The sequence below is a fragment of the Paroedura picta genome, chromosome 9 (assembly GCF_049243985.1).
Source record: "Paroedura picta isolate Pp20150507F chromosome 9, Ppicta_v3.0, whole genome shotgun sequence".
In the NCBI taxonomy this organism is placed as follows: Eukaryota; Metazoa; Chordata; class Lepidosauria; order Squamata; family Gekkonidae; genus Paroedura; species Paroedura picta.
This window is the reverse complement of record NC_135377.1, coordinates 80,806,337-80,828,531: the sequence shown is the minus strand read 5'-3', so window position 1 is coordinate 80,828,531 and position 22,195 is coordinate 80,806,337. Positions and strand designations below refer to the sequence as shown.

Sequence of the window (22,195 nt, the reverse complement as noted above, 5' to 3'; positions counted from 1 at the left end):
AATTGTGATGACAGCGATATATACGTTCTCTTCCACGCTCTCTTCTCTATTTAATCAGTTTATTTATACCCACCTTTCTCAATGAGGAACTCAAAAGCAGTTTAAATTGTAATCCTCTCTGCTGTTTTATCCTCACAGCATCCCTGTGAGTTAAGTTGGTCTGAGAGTTTGTGACTGGCCCAGCCAGCTTCCATGGGAGAGGGGGAATCTGGATCTGGGTCACCGAGATCTTAGTCCACCACTCTAACTCCTCCACCACATTTTCGCTCAAAAGAGTTTTATGCCAGACATACAACAATTTACTGTTGAATTGACCACTAGAGGGAGCCAAACCTATATGGGGGGATGAATCAATAGGAAGCAAGGAAACTGAGACTGTGAAAGAACCAATCACAAGGCTCCGTAGGTTCATTGTACCTGCAACCACCGCAAAGAAGAAAGGTATTTTGACAGGTGCAAATGGTTAACATACAGAAGTAAAACAAGTGACAGGTACCTAAAATCCCCTTTTCAAAGCCCTTCAGGAAGGTCTGCCCGAAATTATGATCCTGAACCCCGTGCCTGCATATTCTCCCTTTCCTTTTCCCCAACCTCTCCCTCTCTCCAGAGTCCTTCCAAAATGTTAATGTTCTTATGTCTGGAAACAGAAATTTGCAGAGTCAGGGGTTGACATTGCTGCAGCAGTTAATGCCAGCTTCCCTGGCAGTTGTGCTAATCTCCTAGGACTTTTGCATACAAATGGTTGAAATGTGAACAAAGGCGTACACCGTTGAAAACCCATATCCCAGTTTCCTGTCCCCCGTCCCACGACTGTGGCATTTACATTTTTTACAATGCCAGGCAAATGGTTCCATTTCCCTCCCTTTATGGAATTCAGTTCCGTTTCCCCATCTCCAGTCCCGCTTGTCGACATGGCCGTCACTATGGTTATGGCGGATGCCATTTCATTTGGGGGGCCAAAAGCAATTGGATGAAACAGCCACGAAGCACGCTCCCAAAAGGGAACGTGGGAAACGGCAGGGGTGGAATCCAGCAGACTCACTCAGCCGTGGACAAGACGGAAGACCCCCTTGGGGACCCGAGCAAGGCGATCCCCACTACCCCCATTTAAATCTCGTTTCCGCTTGGAGCTCACTAATGAGGCAATCCTAAGCAGGAAAGTTCATTGAAAATCAATGGGCTTCCCAGAGAGTAACCTTGCTTTGGAAGTCACCCTAGACACCCTGCTGTCTTCTTGGCTAGCGGACTTAAGCAGAAGAACACAGGAAGGCGTCTGTCGCCCTGCATTCTCTGCCACTCAATGGCTGCTCATTTGCTCTGCAGGGCCAACGAATCAGGGAGAGAGGCCAAGGGTTTCCCCTCCCAGCACCGGGATTCAGGGGTAGGCATATGCATTTATTTAGCAGACCCCACCCCATCCACTCCCCCCAAATATCCTTACTGGGATCTTCTATCGCAAACTTGAACAACCCAAAAATATTCGGGAATACTAAATATTTTCAGCTCCATTGTACCCTATGGGCTCTTAAAGTCAATGGCAAATCTAGCTTCATCAGTGGTTTTGGTGGGGGCAAGGTATGAGGTAGAGGTACCAGATTTTCCGGGTAGCTGCTGAAGCTTCTTCTCAAAAGAGTCCCAAGTTTCAAAAAGATTGGGACAAGGGGTCTGATTCTGTGGGTACCCCCAAAAGGTGTGCCATTCTCCATTGTTTCCATGGGGGGAAATAGTTTGGAGTCGGCAGAAGTGCCAGCCCAGCAGGATGTCCCAGAGAATCTCTGCAGTGAAAGGGGGGGGGGGGGTTTTGCAAGGCCAGCCCCGCAGCAGGACCAGTGCAATGCCGCCCTGCAGGACCAGTGCCCAATCCCAACAGGACTGAAGTCAACCATGTCTGCAAGGACAGCAGAAGCAGTGCAATCAATTCACTAGTGCCCAGAAGCCAAACCCCGTGCCACCCTACTAGGACCCAGCATCAGAATCCGGGAACCCTCGTGTCACCTGCCAGCTCAAGTGGGCTGCAGCACAGAATCACCATTCCCATCCCAACCTGTCCTGGCCCTTCTCATGCACGGCTGTCTTTCCACTAACAGATTTTGTATCCTTCCTATAACAAATAGGGATAAAGATAATAGCCCAACAAAGAGCCTTCCTTTTCTTTCTTTACATGCTTTTCTTCCAGTGAATCTGAAAAAAATAATCAAATTAAGGGTGCAGTTATTAAATAATGCATAATCCAGCACTGTTACAGCAAACCAACCATGTGTCATATTGGTATGGTCTCATTTCAGGCAGGCTGTGTTGTGGCATACGTTTAAAAGAGCAACCACAGTTGCAGGAGTCTGTTTTTTCTATCCTTGGCCGGTTTTGGATCGATGTACGTGAGTCTTTCCACCAAAACGACACGAGAGAAGTCCAGGTTATGCCCTAAAGTGGGGGGAGGAGGATATGCTACCTCCGGGTCAGCTTAGAACAAACCCCATCCCTATTTGAAACCTTCTCAGGGATCCCAACCTTCAGCTGGGAACTGGGAATCCCCCAGAATTACCGCTGATTTCCAGACTACAGAGATCAATTTCCCTGGGGAAAGAATGGATACTTTGGAGGTGGGCACCAGAGCCCGCTACCCAACTGAGGTGCCTGTTCTCCCCAGGCTCCATCCCAAAGGGTCCAGGAGATACCCAATCCTGATCTGGCAACCCAGCCCCCCCATCCCTGCCGGTGGCAACCCTAAGCCCTATTCATACATGCAAGGGAATGACTTGGCAGAAGCTCCTGGTGGTGGAACGAAACTGCAGCACTTCCTAGCCAGGTGGAACATCATGTTTTGGAATGCTTCCTCATGTATACAGAGAGCCAGCATGGGTAGTAAAAGGACGGACTAAAAGGCTTCTCCTTGCTGTGTTGGCAGGGAATTTTTACTGTTAAGGAGCAATCAAATCTGGATCTGTTTCACCACATTCTTCTCTTGTAGCTGTAGTCAGGGATTATTGATCCTAGTCTGTGTCCTGGATCTGCTACAAGGGAAGGCAATTCCTGGATACTGACTCCCCCTCTCCTTTCAGCAGCAGCACAAGATGTTCTCCAGACTGCTGCTCCTAGGTAGGCCAGTTGCCTCTGTCTCCTGTCACCACTCCATAGGGCAGCAGGAGAAAAATGGGGAAAGCAAGATGTCCATCAAGGCTGTGTAACCAGAGGTAATGAAACCACATAATGGGATGTTCTAGGATTCACTTAGAACTTTATGGGTTTTACCACAGAGTTTCAAGTGAATCCTAGAGCACCACCATCACTTCCAGTTACACAGCTGGAAGTGAAATTGTGGCATTGATGGATCCCATTTGAGTACCAGAAGATTGGGACTCCCCTTCTTGAACATCCAAACATGCCCCAATGAATGCAGTGTCAACCTATTGAACAATTTAGGGACGGGGGAAGAGCTTCTACCTGCATTAAGAGGAAGGGATGCTAGCTAGAATTTTAATTGAGATATGCTGCTAACACTTAAACAGTTGGCAGTAGTATGTGGGAGGACTGGCAAATACTCCAGAAGATAGAGACAGAGTTCAACGAGATCTGAACACAATGGAAAAATGGGCAAATGAGAACAAGATGCAATTTAATAAAGATAAGTGTAAAGTTCTGCATCTGGGTCAGAAAAATGAAAAGCATGCCTACTGGATGGGGGATACGCTTCTAGGTAACACTGTGTGTGAACGAGACCTTGGGGTACTTGTGGATTGTAAACTAAACATGAGCAGGCAGTGTGATGCAGCGGTAAAAAAGGCAAATGCCATTTTGGGCTGTATCAACAGGGGCATCACATCAAAATCACAAGATGTCATAGTCCCATTGTATACGGCACTGGTCAGACCACACCTGGAGTACTGTGTGCAGTTCTGGAGGCCTCACTTCAAGAAGGACGTCGATAAAATTGAAAGGGTACAGAGGAGAGCGACGAAGATGATCTGGGGCCAAGGGACCAAGCCTTATGAAGATAGGTTGAGGGACTTGGGAATGTTCAGCCTGGAGAAAAGGAGGTTGAGAGGGGACATGATAGCCCTCTTTAAGTATTTGAAAGGTTGTCACTTGGAGGAGGGCAGGATGCTGTTTCCGTTGGCTGCAGAGGAGAGGACACGCAGTAATGGGTTTAAACTTCAAGTACAACGATATAGGCTAGATATCAGGAAAAAAATTTTCACAGTCAGAGTAGTTCAGCAGTGGAATAGGCTGCCTAAGGAGGTGGTGAGCTCCTCCTCACTGGCAGTCTTCAAGCACTTTTCTTGGATGCTTTAGGAGGCTTAGGGCTGATCCTGCGTAGAGCAGGGGGTTGGACTAGATGGCCTGTATGGCCCCTTCCAACTCTATGATTCTATGATTCTATGATTCTATGTGCAAAAAGGATCAAGGACTCTTAGTAGACCATACATTGAACATGAGTCAACAGTGTGACTCGGTGGCTAAAATGGAAATGGTACTTTGGGCTGTATCAAACGGAGTATCGGGTCTGTTCAGATACCAGGAGGTGGTGGTACCACTTTGTTCTGGTTCAGCCTCACTTGGTGCATTGGGTTCAGTTTTGGGCAACACCGTTGAAGAGGGATGTAGACAAACTGGAGCATGTCCAGAGGAGGGCAACCAAGAAACTCACTATCTTTGGAGACCAAGACATATGAAGAAAGGTTGGGGGAGCTTGGTCTGTTTAGCCTGGAGAGGAGACGACTGAGAGGGGATCTGATAACCATCTTCAAGTATTTAAAAGGGTGACACATGGATGGAGCAGAGTTGTTCTCTCTTGCCCCAGAGGGACGGACCAGAACCAATGGGATCAAATTAATACAAAAGAAATTTCATCTAAACATCCAGAAGAAGTTACTGACAGTTAGAGTGGTTTCTCAGTGGAACAGGCTTCCTCAGGAGGTGGTGGGTTCTCCATCTTTGGAAATTTTAAAACAAGGCTGGATAGCCATCTGATGGAGAGGCTGATTCTGTGAAAGTTCAAGGGGGTGGCAGGTTACAGTGGGTTAGCAATAGGGTTGGTGAGTGTCCTGCATTTTGTGGGGGGTTTGACTAGATGACCCAGAAGGTCCCTTCCAACTCTATTATTCTATGACTAGAAATTAAGCCCACTGTATAAAAAATACAGTGGGCGCTAGTGAATGGGGAGGAAGAATGTAGGAAAGGAAGGTAGAAGAGGGAAGGAGGAATGGGAGGGGGAATGGAGGGCAAGGGGTGGTTGAAGGGATGTATAGAAGGGAGAAAGGAAATAAGGCAGAAAGACAGGAAACAAGTGAGAGGGAGAGACAGAGAAACAGGAAGGAGATTGAGAAAGAGAGGAAGTCAGGAAGTCAGAAGGAAGGCAGGGAGGTAGGTAGGTGGAATGGAATGGGATAGGGATGTGTGTCACAGGGGTGGTTGTGGTGGCAAGGGGGGAGATGGTGGTGTGTGTGTGTGTGTGGTTGTGGGCGGGGAAGCATCAGCGGAACGGTGGGGAATCACGGGGGCGAGGGGGTGGGCAGGTATGTATGTGTGTGTGTGTGGTTGTATGCGGGGAAGCATTGGCGGAGCGGTCGTGGTTGGGGGGGGGCGAGGGGGGTTTGGCTGGGGAAGAACGTGTTGATTGATTGGCTGGGTGTGTGTGCAGGTTGTGTGCAGGGAAGCGGCTATGGAGCAGTGGGGGATTGTGGGTGGTGGGGGGTGTCGGAAGAGCGCGTTGGTGGGTGGGTGTGGGGGAAGCGGTGGCGGAGCGCGGGCCACCCCGAGGGGCAAAGGAGACGTTAGGTTACCGAGGCGAGGCTGTCCCTTTGGTTGGCACAAAGGCTGGCTGCTGCGGACTGGCTGTAGGCGGCTTCTGGCCTTCAGGAGCGAAGGGACAGGCCCGGCGTGCCACTAACACAGCAAGGCTGTTCCTTGGCTGCGCCCAAAGGCTCCCGGAGCTGGGCTGGCTCCAGGCGGGGTGCACGGCCCTGCCTGGTCGCAAGCATCGTCCTGTCGCCGCCTCCACCTGCTGGCACCTCTAGCAGGATGCCCATGGCGGGTGGCTGGCTGGCGCGGCGGTCAGCGTGGTACTGGTGGCGTGGGTGGAAGGCGGCAGAGTTGGGGGGGGCGTGTCGAGAGGCGCTTCATGCCTCCTGACTCATCAGTTCGGCTTGCCATTCCAGGGGGAAGGAGCCAATGGCTACCCTTCCCCATCCCCAACAGGGCCCACCTCAAGGGCCCTTTATGTTTTATTTATATTGCTCCTGCGGAGCAGTTACAAATTCTATGAAACAGTGATGCATCAGAATCAAACGGCCACCCAACAGTCTCAAAGCCAAAGTATGGATATGCAATAATAGTCTTATTACAACAACATGGAGGATACTTTCCTATATCACCGGGGGGGGGGGGGTTCAAGCACCAATGAAATGGGACACAAATGCATTTCTTCTTGAAGACTCCTGCACCAGCCTTTCATCCCAATAACAGAATAGCCATTGAAGGACTGGGGGGGGGATTGGGGGCCACACTAGAATGTCTCTACAGATGCCATCTCAACCATGTACTTTTCTTTGGGATGACTGCCCCTTTCACTTCAGCTGAAAGCCTCCTCCAAAGATGTCCTTGCTGGTTCCCCAAATCGTCTGCTCACACCATTTCCTCCTCAAAGGAAATCTGCCAGGTCTCCCCTTGTCCTGTTACTAAGGGAACACCTTGCAGAGATGCTCCAGTACAGCCCCCACCCCATGACAGTGTTCATAAACCTGCTGCTTGGTAAAGGAATCAATTGTCATTCACTGCTGGAAAACAGTAATTTATGAGCTAAGAGTTCATCATATTCTTCCAAGAGATATAGAAAGGTGGCTTTAAAAAAGGAGACTCAAAGCCCTCTGTCAATCTCCCTGGAAAACAAAGAGGTTGATGCTAACCCATTTTAGGAGTTACCAGGGGTTTGGATCCCCCCCTAATTATCTTGAGATTTCACTTAAAGCACACAATATTGAACTTTTGCCACCCACCTTCTCCCACCTTTCCAATGCAGTTTCACCCTCTTTTTGAAGATGAAGGAATCTGAAAATGACAGAAGAACAAAAGCCAGTTTTAAGAGTTATGTGAGAGACAAGTCTTTCAAAATTGCTAATATCAACCGGGGGGGGGGGGTTGTGTGAATGGGGACAGACATTTCTGTGCAGGAAAAGAAATCACAAGAAACTTTTAAATGGCTACAGATGGCAATATAGCTTGGTCCTGTTATATCCTTCAGAAATTTTAAATGTGCACAGTGACACTGTGGTGTCCCTATATGGTTGCCAGCCAAGGGCTAGCAACCAGTGGGAAGCTGGGGTGAGGGACAAGTCACCATTTGTCACTGTTACTTCCAGTAGCACCCCAGAAGAAAGGTCATAAGATTGGCCTGATTCTCCAGAATTCCACTGAAACTCTTTGGTTTTACCATAGTGTATCAGTAGAACTCTATAGCAGTGGTCCCCAACCCGCGGGCTGCGGCCCAGTGCCGGGCTGCGAAGGCCTCGGCGCCGGGCCGCAGCTCCTTCTTCCCTCCTCCCCCGTAGCGAGAAGCTCACCAGGCCACGAGCAAATCGATTAGCTTGCGGCCCGGCAAGCTTCTTGTTTCGGGAGGGGAGGGAAGAGAAGAGAAGCTTGCTGAGCCGCAAGCTAATCAGCTGCTTTAGCGGCCGATTTGCTGGCGACCCAGAGGGGCCGGGGGGGGAGAGCCGCGGCCGCCGGCATGGTGGCGGCGCAAACACGCATGCGCGGACTGCCGCACACGCGCGTTCGCGCCCCTGTTGGGCGCAAATGCGCGTGCGCGGCAGTCCACGCATGCGTGTTGGTGCTGGGGCTGCCACGCGTGCGCGGGCCCCCGGGCCGCCCTCTCCCCCCAACGCGGAGCAGCGGTCCGCAGCGGCCAAAAGCTTGCGGACAACTGCTCTATAGCATTTCTCCCAGTGTGATGACAACACTTCTATAGTGGTATTGAATGTGGCATCATGCGGAAAGAGAGATGGCTTTAAAAAAAATCAGTTTCCTAATCCCCGTGCCTATGCCAATGTCCTTGAAATTAATGGAGAGTGCATGCTGTGAAATCTCAGAAGGCATCTCAGAAATCTCCTTTGTCACAATTTCGGAATTGTCCACTTTTTTCGTACAGCACTTAGTGAAATCTCAGAAGGCATAAGAGTGGCTAAGCAGGATTGGCAGTAGTTGGTAGCAGAGTTAATAACTTACATGGCACTGAAAGAAGAAAAGGGCCACGCATTTCACGTCAAGCTTCTTCAAGGGAAGATCATCTTAGGTTCTCAGTAGAAATTTACCATTCCTTCTACAAGTATGAATGTCCTGCTGGATGCCACAATGGTCAGATTACACCTGGAGGCCACAATTCAAAAAAGGACATGGACCACATTGAGAGGGTGCAGAGGAGAACAATGAGGATGATTTCAGCAGGTAAATTGGCAATTTCCTTGTTCTGAAATAATTTTTTTCTCACGCTTTTGGGAGCCCCTAGGATGGGACCCCTTGGTCTAATCTTCTTGAAACTTTCAGGGGACTCAGGGAAGAACCTCCCTGACCTCCCCAAGAAGTTTCAGGGGTGCAACTTACACCCCCTCCCCCCAGCCCCCAGGGGAGGCAGAGGAAGGATTTCCAATGCAAGTCAATTGACCATTGACTTGCATTGGCCCCAAATCGTCTGAAACGTTTCGGGAGGCTTTCCAATGCAAGTCAATGGCCTCCATTGACTTGCATTGGTCCCGAATCGATTTGGACAGCTCCGAATCGATTCTGGAGGCTTTCCAGTGCAAGTCAATGGCCTGCATTGGCCCTGAATCGATTTGAACATTGAACATTGGCCCCAAATTGTCCGAAACGATTCGGGAGGCTTTCCAATGCAAGTCAATGCCCTGCATTGGCCCTGAATCGATTTGAACAGGTCTGAATTGGCTGATTCGGATCCGAATCGGGCTGATTTGGATCCCAAACAGTCCGAATCGGGGCCTCCCTGCACAACCCTAGTACACATTGTGGCTGGCTTCAGAACACCGCCTAGTGGAAGAGCTCCGTCTTGCAGGCCCTGAAGCACCCAGAGAGTTCTGAAAGAGCCTGCAGCTCTTCTGGGAGCTCGTTCTACCTGCTCGGTGCAAGGACAGAGAAGGCCCTGGCCCTGATCGAAGCCAGGCATGCTTCCCATCAGCAAATTCATTCCCACTGAGCGAAGTGCCCTGCAGGGGCATAGGGAGGTAAGTGCTGCTAAAAGTAAGTAGGATCCAAGCTACGTATAGCCTTAAAGGTCAAAACTAAAACATTGAACTGGATCTGGAAATAAACTGGCAACTAGTGCAGCTGCCTCAGTAGAGGCTGAACATAGGTCCTCCAAGACAACTTAGTGAGGACCCATGCAGCTGCATTCTGAACCAGTTGCAATTTCTGGATCAAAGACAAGGGAAGGCCCGTATAGAGCGAGTTACAGAAGTCTAATCTGGAAGTGACCATGGATAGATGTTCGGGGGACAGGTAGGGGGCTAGTAGCGGCGCTTAGCGTAGATGGAAAACCACTGCCTGGGCTCCTTTGCAATCTGACCCTCCACGATAAGGGAGGCATCACCCCCAAATTCCTGGCTGATGGTGCAGCTGTTAATTGCACCCCATCCAGGTAAGGTAAGCACGCTTCCTGCTCCTGCCCCTTCCTTCCCAGTCACAGGACCTTTGTTTTGGAGGGGTTGAGTTTCAGGTGACTCTTCCTGATCCATCCAGCCACCGCTTCCAAACAACTGGCAAATGTTTCTGGGGAGAAAATCCCAAAGGACTGTCAGCTCTGACTTGGTGACACTTTCCACCACCACATAGTTCCATGTACTTAGCAAAACCAGGCAATCCATTGCAATAAACATTACAGAATAAATGGTGCAATTGTAAGAACTATTTCAAATTGTTAAACTTGTGTAATGTATACAGGCTTAAAAGGTAAAGGTATCCCCTGTGCAAGCACCAAGTCATATCTGACCCTTGGGGTGATGCCCTCTAGCGTTTTCTTGGCAGACTCAATACAGGGTGGTTTGCCGTTCTCCTCCCCAGTCATTACCGTTTTACCCCCTAGCAAGCTGGGTACTCATTTTACCAACCTTGGAAGGATGGAAGTCTGAGTCAACGTTGCTGGGATCAAACTCCCAACCTCATGGACAGACAGTTTCAGACAGCATTTCTGCTGCTTACCACTCTGCACCACAAGAGGCTCAATATATAAATATAATAAATCAATCAAGAGAACATCCCCTTCCTTTCTGATCAGTGATGCGGAGGGAGCAGCTACCAGCAAGCACCGAGTCTGACCCTTGGGGTGACGCCCTCCAGCGTTTCATGGCAGACTCAATACGGGGTGGTTTGCCAGTGCCTTCCCCAGTCATTACCCTTTACCCCCCAGCAAGCTGAGTACTCATTTTACCAACCATGGAAGGATGGAAGGCTGAGTCAACCTTGAGCCGGCTGCTGGGATCGTACTGCCAAACTCATGGACAGACAGCTTCAGACAGCATTTCTGCCGCTTACCACTCTGCGCCACTCTGCCACTCTTGTGCCACTCTGCCACTCTGTATACAGGCTACAGAATTAAAATTCTGTAGTGCAGGATATCAATTATCTAGGTACAGAATTTTTGTTTTTGTTTAGAAAGCTGTGGCAGACAGTAAATGATTAATGCTTTAAGCAGGCCTGAGAACCTTGAGTGACAGGGCATTCAAATAGAATTCTCCAATTGATAGTCAGAAGTGGCAATTGAAAGTTAACAGTAAACAGCAAGAGAGGGAAGCAGATGGTGAGAGGATCAAGGGTTGTTTCTTTGTATGATTACAACAGCAAGAATGTTATATGCCCCAAAATGGAAACGTTTATTATTACCCACAACTGAAGAATGTTTGATAAAGATGGTAGAATTAACTGAAATGGCCAAACTTACTGCTTTAATTAGAGAAAAGAAAATTACAGTATTTGTAGTGATCTGGAAAATGTTTACGGACTTTCTGCATGATAGGAACAAAAATGAAATTGTGGTTTATGGTTTGGAGGACTAAGGGAGCAAATACGAATGTACAGGGGGGGGGGAATAGTGGCTTTAAATCCCCTTATATGCTAGCATAGTTTAGCAAGTAATAACTTGATTCATAATGATCATAGATAAAATTGAAAGCCTCTTCTTTTCTTTCTTCTCTTTTCTTTTTCTTATTCGGTACTCTCCTTTGTTATTATATCTTATTTCTTGTCCATGTTATATTTTAAATCTTGAACAAAAGTTGTATATAAAAAGGAAGGACCCTGAGTTAGGAAAATGGAACACATAACCCATCCCTATCAGAACTGAGGGAAATCGCTCTTAGAAGAAGAAGAAGAGCTCTTAGAAGCTTGAAGAAGAAGAAGAAGAAGAAGAAGAAGAAGAAGAAGAAGAAGAAGAAGAAGGGGTTGATCCTTTGTCATTGGCTAAGGAAGGTGACTAGAACTAGTGTGAATATTTCTGTCTTCACCAACTTCAGTGCCTGTGAGACCAAGACACTTATGCTTGTTTATGCAAGGAGAGAGTGCCAAGAAATCTCTTTCCTCAAGTTGTAAAGACCTATCTGGATAACAGAAACAGCTACTAGTTTGTCACAAATTATCTGGTTTATTTTTATACAAAAGTTATCTCATTTCTGTTCCCTGTTTACCCCATAAGTTCTAAACCTGCTAATAGGGATAGACACAAGCTAGCTGACAAACTAAAGTTCATAACAAATTTGGGCCAGTTTGTGGTTCACAAAGTTGTTTTTTTTTCGTGAACTGAAGAGCCACCATGAGCTTCCACAAATTTTGGTGCAGTTCATAAATGTCCGTGGTAGTTAATGAAGAGCAGAAAACTCAGCCATTTAGTTTAAATGGCTCAAAGCCATTTAGTTTAAATGGCTCTCAGCCATTTAAACCCCTTCTTTTTGCTTCCCATGAAAAACTGTGGAGAGCAGAAAAAAGGAGGTTAAACTTAAAATGGTTCCTGAACCAATGCAAACCAGCCTCCCAGTTTGCATGGGTCCATGGTTCATTTTGTGGTTCAACCACAAATAATAAAGTGAACTGAACAACAAAAATGTGGTCCAAGCCCATCTCTATTGATTAGTAAGTTCTTGGTCTCTGCTGCTTTACCCTGCTGCTGCATGAACAATATTGTTTTATTTGGCTGTTTTTGCTGAATTAGGTACTTTTGGTTTTAACCATTAGTGGCTCTAACATTTTTAAAATGGCCCTGTGAGAGCAGTGCTGTCTGGGACACATCCAGGTGTCCAGCCTGTGCTTCTGCCTGCACAGCTGGGTGCACCTGGATTGGGCTGGCCCTTGGAGCGCCTGAAGTTGGCGCTCAGGCAGCCTTGTGCCCAGACCGTGCCTGCAAGCCGACGCGGGCGCTCCTGTGGTACCCTGCCTCAGCCGCTGATCTCCCTGGGCCCCAGCGGCTGTGACAGGCCAACTGACTGCGGAGCTGTCAGCCCAGCCACCAGCAGGAACACCAGGTAGCCTAGTGGTAGCACTGTTAAGGGGGGGGGCATAAGCTGCTCAGCCTGCCTTGTGGCCAGACCGTCCTTGCCTTCCAAGGAGGGTGCTCCCGCAGTGTTTATTGTTGTCCTTGGTGCCTACTTCACATTTTTATTACTAAGTCAGTTGATTTATAGGGTGCCTTGGAAACAAAGAGTGGGGTACAAATGTTTAAATAAATAGATGAATAATAACCAGAACATATGCTAATTTGTTTATAGCAATAGTCTATGCATACAGTGACTGATCTGATCACAGATAAATATGCTCTTCAGGAACCATTTTATGTGGTCTGAAGTAGTGGGAAGAATGATAGAATTGCCCTTCACGCCAAAGCTAAGGGCAGAATTTGAATTGCCAGACAGCACACCCTCTAGTCTAGTGGTATTATCGCCCCAGTTCTTAGAACGGCACCACATCTCAATTTTGAATTCTTGAGGAAATAGAACAATGCTCATAGGAAACGTTTTATTTTTTTTGGGGGGGGGGTAGAAACTTCAGTTCTTGTGTGTTCTGCTGAGTGCATGATAGATAGATATATTTCTGGATTTTCTCCTACTGATCCCATTGAGAGCTGCGAACACTGTCATGGTTCTTGAGGAAGAACTCAGCAGTTCGAAAGCCTTGGCTATTAAAATGCCCGAAAGATCCCATAATTAGTCAATGGTGCAGGCCACAGCATTTCTCGGATGCAATCCCCTCCGGACATAAATACATGCAATGTCAGCTTAATACGGGATTCCAACACGAGTGCTGATGACACGACCTCCATGAAATTAAAAAGGTCCTTCGGAGAGCTTTTTCATAATGTTTACTGAAACCATAGAAGACATTACAAAACATTGTCTTGAAGGGGTAAACCGACAGTCCCCCCCCCCCATGACGCCATGTCATTGCCACAAGCCATCTGCTCAGAGTGACCTTGGAGCCAAGGCAGCAGGATAAGTACTAACTAAGCTGAGGCCCATATATAAATATTGCTAAATAATTGAATGATTGGCTTTTTTTTTTCAAAGGGGAAGCATCTTCCAAGGACCACCCAAGTTCAGCAAGTGTACACTGTTATAACAACCGGATAAACATCTGGAGTAGAGGTCCATCAGTGGATATTACCCACAAGGTATAGATCAGGGGTAGTCAAACTGCGGCCCTCCAGATGTCCATGGACTACAATTCCCATGAGCCCCTGCCAGCAAATGCTGGCAGGGGCTCATGGGAATTGTAGTCCATGGACATCTGGAGGGCCGCAGTTTGGCTACCCCTGGTATAGATAGAACACTGTGGGGAAGTGATATTCTATATTCTCGGTGTTTGGAAGCCACAGTGGGGGAGAGGGCTTCTGGACCCCACTGATGAACCTCCTGATGTCACTTGGGTTTTGGCCACTGTGTGACACTGAGTGTTGGACTAGATGGGCCATTGACCTGTTCCAACATGGCTTCTCTTATGTAATGATTCCTTCCTCAGTTTGCATGGAGCATCCATAAAAACAAAGGCGGTGTCAGAGAATTTCTTGCTTCCAAACTTTACCTCTTCCAGAATTTTCAGGGTCCACTGAGGTTGCTCAAGGGCATGCAAAATCAGGAGATAGTGTTATGCATGGCAGGACCCTGCCCTACCGTATGGCATGCTGTTCCCAATGACCAGTGCTTCCCCCCCCCCACCCACACACACTCCATAGATAGACCCACTGACATGATGGCTCCCTTTGTTGAAACTGGAGAACAATTGAGACATGATGGGTTGCCCATTAACAGCCATCTCCTGGCCATTTCCCAATATCCTGCCCTATGGAAACTTCTATCAGGTGTTCATCTGGTCTTAGTTACATCCATAGCCTGGCACCCCCCCCCCCCAAACATATATAAAAAGTGGCTTAAAAGGTAAAAGTAAAGGTATCCCCTGTGCAAGCACCGAGTCATGTTTGACCCTTGGGGTGACGCCCTCTAGCGTTTTCTTGGCAGACTCAATACGGGGTGGTTTGCCAGTGCCTTCCCCAGTCATTACCGTTTACCCCCCAGCAAGCCAGGTACTCATTTTACCCACCTCGGAAGGATGGAAGGCTTAGTCACCCTTGAGCTGGCTGCTGGGACTGAACTCCCAGCCTCATGGGCAGAGCTTCAGTCTGCATGTCTGCTGCCTTACCACTCTGCGCCACAAGAGGCTTAAACAGTGGCTTAGGCAAGGTCAAAGTGTGCATCTGATTTGGATCCATTCGGAACACCCTTTATGCCACTGGATGGTCATGTCACCTTCTGCCTCTTTGCTTTCTAGGACTGGTAAATATACCTACTGCCAACCCTTTCCCCCCCTTTTATTTTCCTATCTGCTTGACTGTTAGTGTGCCAGATATATGTTTGTCTATTGCTTTTATTATTTTTTTTCCAATAAAGGCTGTTACTATTTTACTACAACTACCCGTTGTCTGCTTGGAGTTCCAAAGTGTGTAATCATCTCATAAACATTGGCAAATGATCCAAATGCTATGTTACCAATCTCTCGTAAAGCAATTCCCCATTGCTTATAGAAATGTGTCTTGGACACATGTGCACATTTCTGGTAACAGAAGCTCTTCACTCTTGAGTGTGAGACATCTGCCAATAAAGAGTCAGAGATTCCCCAAACTCTTCTTAAGCAGCTCTTGTGAATAAAGGCGTTTTGGTAACATGGCCCAACCTTTTTATTTCTTTCAAAGCTCAAAGAGAAAGGGTAAACCAGTTGGATTCAAGCAGTGTCTCTGCCAGTGAAGAAAAGAAACAAGGGATCATCTTCCTTCCTTCCTTCCTTCCTTCCTTCCTTCCTTCCTTCCTTCCTTCCTTCCTTCCTTCCTTCCTTCCTTCCTTCCTTCCTTCCTTCCTTCCCTTAGCCCTGATTCCTATTCTCCTTCCTTCCTTCCTTCCTTCCTTCCTTCCTTCCTTCCTTCCTTCCTTCCTTCCTTCCTTCTTACTATTCTTCTCCCTTGTGGAACTAAAGGTGGCTTACAATATAAATATTTAAAAAACCCCTACAGAACACCATTTTAGAACAACAATGATAATACAAATAAAAACCCCAATCAGGCTTGCCAATAAGAAAAACAAAACCCATCAAAATGCAGTCCTAAATAAATTGTCTCCAACCGCTTCGGGAAGGTTGACAATGCTGGTGGCAGGCATACCTCTCTGGGGAAGTGCTTCTATCATTGTGGCTTTTGTGCACCTAAAAGGCAGTGCTGGGAATCAGAGGACTTGCAGGGGCAAAAAACACGTGGAATGAAGGCTGTAATAAAGAAGGGAATTAGACAAGTCTGAATGGGAAAGCTCCCTGGATCTAACACTATGTGCTCTTACATCCCCTTTCTTGAAGGCAGGGATAGCCTTTATTCCTAAAGAGCTTCAATACTGCTGGCAGAGTTCTAATTTTGCCTGATAATTATGGTAAAAAAAAAAATAACCGTGTACTGGCTGTGCAAGCTAAAAGCAAAAATTCCTTTCTTTTCAACTATTGCTATTACTGTTTATTTTATTAAGTCATTTCTATCTGAACTTTCTTTATAGAATCATACATAAGCACTCCCCTTGAGAGAATATGAAGGGGAATATTATGTCTCCTGAGGTTTTTTTAAAAAAATGTAAACAGTTCAAAATAGAGGGAGGAAGAGAATCCACAGAGCCCTCATTCTCGTTTTCTCCATTTGTACATCTCTTTTACTTCTTATCCTTGTTGTTCTTTGCATGTTTTGCTCCCTCTAGTGGCCAGTTCAATATTGCATTGCTGTATGTCTGGCATAAAAACTTGCAGTTAAAATCTGCAAGGAGTTATGTCAAGCATACAGGGATGCAAATGCAGAAAAGAAAAGAAAAAAACCCTAAAGCAATAGTGACACACTAGTGAAGAAAATGAAAATACAGAAAAGCCTTAATTCTGAATCCACCACTACTTGGTAGGTAAGCAACATTACTGTTGAATTGTGTCCCCCCCCCAGCCACAATTTAAAAATTAGGCCATGAAATTAGTGCTCCAAGCAAGGCAACTGGAGGCCAAGGTTACAAAAGTGGCATCCTATCATCTCTGTCAAGAATGCCAATTGGCACCTTACCTGTAGACATCCAGTTCCGGTCTGCTCATTGTGATCCATGAAGCAGTCACCTATAGGCTAGATTACTGTAACTCATTCTGTCCAGGGCTGTCCTTGAAGCTGCTTTGGAAACTTTAGTTAGTCCACAATGCAGCAGTGCAGTTCCTAACTGGAACTCAACGGAGAGCACATAACAACCAGTACTCTCTATACTGGTGCAGGTTCAAGGTTTTGATTATTACTTTGAAGAGACTTACAACAGAGATGGAACTACAGGTTGAGGGTGCCATGCAGATCCTGGAAAGTTGTGCATCCCTGAAATGGAAGCTCTCCAGAATCCAGGTAGGAATTCAGATGTGGGAAATTTCAGAGGCTTTCTGATTTCCAGCAATTTCTTTTTCCATTTCCATGCTGGAAGTTTGGGAGGCTTTGTTATATTCTAACAAGCATGCTCAGCAGCTTGTTTTGCCAGAGGCAAAAGACCATTCGGAGTCTGGGGGGAAAGGTCAACCTCCACCCTCGGAAGCTGCTTATTGCCCAAAGTTCCTGTCATTACAAGGGTTGTATCCTGCATACTTATCCTTCACCTCTGAGCCAGCAGCAGCTGGGCAGGCACTTGACTCCCGATCCCTGCCAGTTTCCCTACAACAGCTAGAAAAAATATTAAAAGTAAGAACTGTCTCTTGGCTCCTAGTGCTTCTGAAGGAGTCTGTCTGTCTAGCTTTTTGATCATGCAAACACTGACCAGATGAAATGAAACCTCAGACCCTGTTTAAAAATTTCATTTGCCGTGACATTTCACGAGGCATAATCTACACATCTAAAAACGGGGAATGGCGTAAGTTCTCAGCGCTTTGGGGGCAGGGGGAATTGCATTATATTTCTTGCTTTCAACAGCTTGCCATTTTAAAGTTGCTCTGCCCTTAACACCGGATGTCGCGCTGCTGCATAATCCTTGCGGATCTCCTGGAATCCATGCAGCCATCTAAGCGCAAAGAAAGGCTACATCACCGGAATAATGACATTCAGAACTAATTAGTTGGTAAAGCTCCTTTTAATGAATTTGTTTGTATGTAGCCTGATATTACCAGTTATTAGGAATAATTGTTTATTGGTAAGCCTGTCCATAAATTAAGGCAGGAGACTTAACAAAGCCCTGCTCTAAGATTTCTGGATCCGTTCTAATTTATTTCCATTATGTTTTCCTACTTCACAAGCTCAGCTGTTCAGCACACATGAAGACCAAATCCAAAAGTCACACACACACACACACAAAGAGTAGCCACAAGTTCCCATTTTCATGAACAAGAGCGACCATCTGCTTGTTTTCTTCCGCTCTCTTCATGAAAGACAGAACTCTGAAAGCCGATAGTTTGCCTTAAATATTTGATGGTGCACACTCTTAATCCTCGAGGCGGTGTTCATTTAAAGTGAAATGCTCCTAGTCCTCAAAGACAATATTGGTTCCTTGTATGCTTTTGTTGTCCGTGTTGTTGTGCAGCATTTTGGTTTAACAATTGCCTTGATCTTTTTTTAATTGCCTAAGGATTTGACAAAGTGGTCGACAGTAGTGCAAAAGTCTTTTCCAGCAAAGCAAGCTATGAAACGTGGACAAGTAATTTCTCCATCACAAGAAAAAAACATGTCGCATTTCATGTTTGTACATCAGGATAAAAGAGCCATTGCACCCCAGAATGTTTTTTTTTTTTCCTTTTCAGAAGAGCAATACCGTCCTGTTGCTTCATTGGCTTTCGAAAGGAAGAACCCAGCTTGGCATTGAACTGTAACCTACAAAGCTAAATTTCAGGACCCACTCTAGGCAGGTGTACTCGAAAGTAAGTACCATGTGATTCCAAGGGGCTTACTCCCAGGAAAGGAGTATTACAGCCTTAGTCTAACAGGCACGTGAGTGAGTTTTCTAGTGTGCTTTCTGCTGTCTTAGTTTTTTGCAGCACTGGAAGAATGGCACAGATATAAAGTTTAATGAATATGTGTTGTGTGGTGATATTGTTGGTTGCCTGTGTTAAGCTCAGAGAGCCACAAGCTATATAAATCTGCCCTCTGTTTTGGCAGATCCTTGAAATACATTAAAAATATCACAAAACACATTTTGACTGTGGTTGTACCATTTTGCATCAGGATTCCAGGTCCACTCCCACCCACTCCTGTCCATTAGTGTGGGGCCAGGGGCATAGGGTTGCGACCTATACTTTGGGAAACTTCTGGAGATTTGGATGTAGAGCCCGGAGACGGAAAAAATCTTCAGTGGGTGATAATGCCAGAGTTCACCTTCCAAATTATCTATTCCCCGCCAACTGGGAAATGGATCTCTGTAGTCCAGATATGAGCTGTACTTCTGGGAGATCTCCAGACCCCGCCTGGAGGCTGGCACCCCTATGGAGGAGCAAAAAGCTTGACTGTGTTTCCACAGAAAATATGTCCTACAAAATAAGCGTGTCCAAGCAAAGGTCAACCTGGAACCCTCTCTCTGGTGTGAGTTCTGGATAGGTAAAAAAAACATAACTGATATGAAACAGAGAAAGAGAAGGGGGCTTCCAGAGTGGTTTCAGGGAAGCTTACCTTGACCTAGCTCGCCAGATGAGAAGCCACTGCTCTTAACCACCGCACCACACTGGGCACAAGGTGCCATAATGCTTAAGTTACCAGCACAAGTCCCCAAGCTGCTAACCTCTGGGTGGCACCTGGAGATCTGCTATGAGAGTAGACCAGTATCTCCTGGTGGTGGGGGGGGGGGGAGAATGGCTGCTTTGGAGGATGGAGTCTACAGCAGGGGTAGCCAACCTGTGGTCCTCCAGATGTTCATGGACTACAATTCCCATGAGCCCCTGCCAGCGAATGCTGGCAAGGGCTCATGGGAAATGTAGTCCATGAACATCTGGAGGACCACAGGTTGACTACCCCTGGTCTACACCATTATATCCTGCAGAGCTCCCCCCTCCACAAATCCCACCCTTTCTAGACTCCACCCCCCAGATTTCCAGGTATTTCCCAACGCAGACCGGGCATCGCTACCAGGAACCCGTGACAAAGTAAAATAGAAGTGCTGAAAGGCTTCTCTGCATACATCAAACATAGCACGTCAGCCTTGATTCATTTCACTGTCCCGCCATAATAAACCATGCTCTTTATCAGGGCGATACTGTAGGTTTCTCATGACGACTTGGGCTCGCTTAATGAAATGGAAGCCGTGTACTCTCAACCATTTCCAGGAATTTCCAGTGACTCGGGGGCTGCCCAGCAATTATTTTTATAGGGTCGTCAATGGACTGTGGGCAGAGAGGAGACAGCCCTGCTGGTTCTTTGTCCTTTTTACCGGATTAATCTCTTTCTGCGTAAAAGCCAGATGGTTTTGAATTAGCTTGATTGTGTCTTCATCTTAAGTACAAATTAGCAACATCATTATCACTCAGAGTGCTTTTTTGGCTACACTATTCAGTGAGGAGCAGAGTTGCCATGTCCTCCCTGGCCATAGGCAGGGGGTAGGGGGGTAGAGTTGTCGGATCTAGGCTGGGAAACCTCTGGAGATCTGGAACCTCAGTGGTGTACAACGTCCCCTCTCCAAAGCATACATTTTCTCTAGGAGAACTGATCTCTGTAGTCCAGAGATGAGCTGAAATTCCAAGGGATCCCCAGGTCCCACGTTGAAGGCTAGCATCACTGTAGAGTTGACATTTGACATATTATATTCCATTATTATACACATTATTTATGGTAAGACTTTTGAGTGTATGTCTGATTTAAGTAAGTTGGGTCATTTTGCATAGTGACCTTGGTTTGTTGTGTATTCCATTTGACACAGGAGGGTGTCTGGTTTCTCCAACCCCATCCCACCCTCTCTGCACCCTATGAGTTCCATTGAATGGGGAGAGGGAAATAGGATAGTGACATGGCAACATGGCAGTGCCACTTGTGTGATTTCTGACTTGTACAGCTGGATCAGACCGGGGTCCATTTAGTCCAGCATCCTATCTCACACAAAGGCCAGCCAGTTCCTCTGAAGAGTCAGCAACAGGGCAGGGAGGCTGAGGCCTTCATAAGAACATAAGAAGAGCCCTGCTGGGTCAGACCAATGGTCCATCTGGTCCAGCATCCTGTGTCACAACATGGCCAACCAGTTCCCCTGGACAGCCAGCAGTAGGCCATAGAGCCTGAGGCCTTCCCCTCAGGTTGTCTCCTGGTTTGACTGAGCAGGGCTCTTAGGTTTTAATGAAGGCCTTGGCCTCTGTGCCCTATTGGTCCTCCAGAGGAACTGGTTGGCTACAGTGTGAGACAGGATGTTGGGCTAGATGAACCACTGGTCTGACCCAGCAGAGCAATTCTTATGTTCTTAGAAAGGTCTTGGCCTCTATGTCCTGTTGATGGCTGCCCAGAGGAACCGGTTGGCTACTGAATGAGGAACCTGAAGCCTTAGCGACAAATATATATAAATATTAAAATACAAATATTTATTATGAAGTGCCCATTATGCAGATAAAAAACAACATTAAAATATAAGCACAATATTGCACAGACGTCTCAATATGCATGGTATGATAATAGACCAAATTTGTTTCCACCCAGATGGTCTTCATCACTAGTTAGGGTTACTATATCCACACATATAATACAGTATAGTAATAAGACCTGGCTGGTGGCATAAGAATATCAAACGTAAAGCTCCCAACAATATGTATTAACCACGTGGGAACCCCCCCACCCGCCCAGCCCCCTCCTCACCCGCTCCTTGGCTTTGCTGTGGGCCTCGGAGTGGGCCAGCCACGTTCGCGATGTGGTAGGCCCACTCCGAGGCCCACAGGAAAGCCTTCCCCGGCCACCCCCCTCCCCGGCCACCCCCTGCTTCCCTGTGGGCCTCAGAGCAGGCCCACAGCATCGGGGACATGTTGGGCCTTCTCTGAGGTCTGCAGGGAAGCCTCCCCAGGCCGACCACCTACCTGCCGAGTTCCTGGGCTGTGGCGAACTCCAGGCAGTCAGGTAACTGGCCAATCGGAAGGCGCTGTTGTCAGTCCAGGGCCAAGGGGCCAATCCCATTGGCCCCTGTTTTGTATCCTGGTCTCGGCCCATCCCCTTAGTAAATTATTTATACCGCTCCCCAAGCGGTTTACAGATAATTTCAGATGTGGAGCTCACAATCAAAAACCAGCATACTCAAGAACCACTTGTCCAAGGCCAAAGTTCAGTCCTGAATGTGCTTCCTCATATACATTCTTGGTGCTTGGGGGGCAACAGTGTTCTAGAGTTCTGGCCCTGCTGGTAGACCTCCTGGGTGTGGACCACTGTGGGACACAGAGTGTTGGACTGGATGGTCCATTGGCCTGGCCCAAGATGGCACCTCTTATGACTTACCCTAATCTCCATCTTCCTTGCCCATTTCGGACTTGGTCAGTATTGCATATGTCAGGCATCGCTTTTCTTGGCCTTTGCATGGTCATTTCGCCAGGCTCACAGAGTGGCTAGAATGCTTGAAACCTGTTCACTGTACTTTACTAGCTGAGTGCGCTGGAGGTGGAACTGGACATACATATAATGGATGGTGACTAGCAGTTGAGCTTCTATGCCTGGCAGCTGGCTGCTTAAGTGTCATCT

The 22,195-nt window shown here is 47.1% G+C and overlaps 1 long non-coding RNA gene across 1 annotated transcript; it reads right to left on the bottom strand.

Moving 5' to 3' along the window:
• Positions 1-2,083: 2,083 nt before the first annotated feature.
• LOC143844299 (uncharacterized) lies at positions 2,084-16,783 on the bottom strand. The gene is made up of 4 exons (XR_013233938.1): positions 16,613-16,783; positions 8,218-8,358; positions 6,993-7,044; positions 2,084-2,181 (listed from the first exon to the last, which is right to left on the bottom strand). It is a non-coding gene; the product is annotated as an uncharacterized LOC143844299 (long non-coding RNA).
• Between the last annotated feature and the right edge of the window lie 5,412 nt (positions 16,784-22,195).